At 45.7% G+C, this 1,895-nt stretch overlaps 1 non-coding gene across 1 annotated transcript; it reads right to left on the bottom strand.

The window, feature by feature from the left end:
* Positions 1-308: 308 nt before the first annotated feature.
* Positions 309-435, bottom strand: LOC145522121 (small nucleolar RNA SNORA25). Its single transcript, XR_014065933.1, has one exon. It is a non-coding gene; the product is annotated as a small nucleolar RNA SNORA25 (small nucleolar RNA).
* Between the last annotated feature and the right edge of the window lie 1,460 nt (positions 436-1,895).

The raw sequence follows: 1,895 nt of genomic DNA, 5'->3' as shown, positions 1-1,895 counted from the left end.
TGCATAAAGCAGTGAGATTCAGGGTCTTTGAGTCAAAATTCTGCCTTTGCTATTCACTAGTGAAATGACTGGCCCAGAGAATAAAACCTGAACACCTATCTGAGTTTGCTTTCATCTGCAACATGGCAATTACACCATCTCCTCTTCAGAGCAACTGTTAAGAATTAGAAATAAAACAAGTGTCACTGTGCCTGGCACAGACTAGGGATTCTATATGTAGCAACTTAAAAACTGCACTTTTTTTAACTTGGGAGAAATTTACATTTATTTTTACTTTCCCACACTGCCAATCACGGATTATAAGAGGCTTCTGTATCTCCATCAGGAAAACACAGCACCACCGAGTGACTACTGTACCTAATGGAGAACTCAATCTTTGGTCACAGCATTAAGAGTGCCTGGATTTGGTCCCACCGGCCCTCTTTGAAATGACCTAAAATCCCACTTTTCAAAGAGCACTCACCTTGTGCCAGGCGCTGAACCAGGCCCTGAGGACATGGCCACGAGCACAGCACCATCCTTACCTGTGGTTAAGAAGTCACCAGTAGGGACTTCCCTGGTGGTCCAGTGGTTAAAACTCTGCCTTCCAATGGAGGGGATGCCAGTTTGATCCCTGGTCAGGGAAGTAAGATCAGGGAAGTAAGATCCCACATGCCTCGGGGGCAACTAAGCCCCTGTGCTACAGATAGAGAGAAGCCTAACGCTTGCCACAGCCAACAATCCCATGCAGCCAAATACATAATAAATAAATATATAAAAAGCAGTCACCAGTAGACTCTATCATTAGCCCCTTGGCCCACTGTACTTGCATCCATTTGCTAGTTCCTGTTCTCTAGGGATGGGCTCCTCTCTCTTGTCGTTTCTATGGTCAGAGTATTGTTGACACATACTGATTTTTTTTTTTTTTCCCCAAGCCAACGTATGATCTAGAGCTGGCAACAGAGAGCCCAAATTCTGGCTCCTGGTTCCTTCATCAGGTAAGAATGAGAGACAGGACATAATCTGATGGGATCCAGATGAGTGAGAGAGGTCCATGTCCTCAAAAAGTTCTCAGTCTATTAATAATAACATGAAGAATCGAGACCGTTTGTGGAGCTGGGTGAGGTACTGTACAATTATTTAATCTCATCCTTACCACCTCTAAGGTATAGTGGTTATTATAATTTATTTTCTTCGTGGTTTGCTGTACCTTTTAATTGCCTCAACAACGACTGAAATGAGTCTTCTAAAAGAATGTTTTGGACATTTTTAAGCATTCTTTAATACAGAAGCCTAAATAAGCTGTTAAGGACTCCTGCTGTAGAAGATCCCTTTAAGGGTTCTCAGGCCAGAAGTGACTTATTTATGTACATGAACTGAACTCAGAGCTTCCTATGCTCTCACCATACCCTCCCCTCACAGATCAAAGAAAAACCTGAGCTTCCTCCATTACAGGATCAAAAAGGCAAATGACCAAATACCTTGGACAGCGTTTCTCGGCCAGCCAAATGCCAGGAGAAAGAGGCTACTGGTTCATTGCGAAAGGGCTACAATTGCCTTTAAACACAGGGTGGGTCACTACACCACGCCACCTTCCTGCAGCCACAGGGTAAACCTTCAGCCAGGCATTCAGAATCTTTCAAAACTACTGTTAACTTTGTCTCTGATTCACACGTTCTTCCAGCATGCTTGCAGCAGTCCGAGGCTCTCATCCGCTGCTGAAACCACTTGCCTTGGCCTTTGTCACCTGGGTGGTGTTTGCCAATACTGTTCCTTCAGCCCAGACACCGCGCCTCCTCCAGCCTTTCCCAACTGCCTGCTCAGAGCGGCTTCCTCCTCTTCACCCCCACACGTGGCTCCCTGTTCTGTTACAACACAGGCTCTGCCCCCTTGACCGAGGACACCTCCACCGCCTG

The sequence above is a fragment of the Giraffa tippelskirchi genome, chromosome 9 (genome assembly GCF_054371585.1).
Source record: "Giraffa tippelskirchi isolate mGirTip1 chromosome 9, T2T-mGirTip1v1.2.pri, whole genome shotgun sequence".
Classification (NCBI taxonomy): domain Eukaryota; kingdom Metazoa; phylum Chordata; class Mammalia; order Artiodactyla; family Giraffidae; genus Giraffa; species Giraffa tippelskirchi.
The sequence above is the reverse complement of the archived record's forward strand: the minus strand, read 5'-3'. Positions and strand labels throughout refer to the sequence as shown.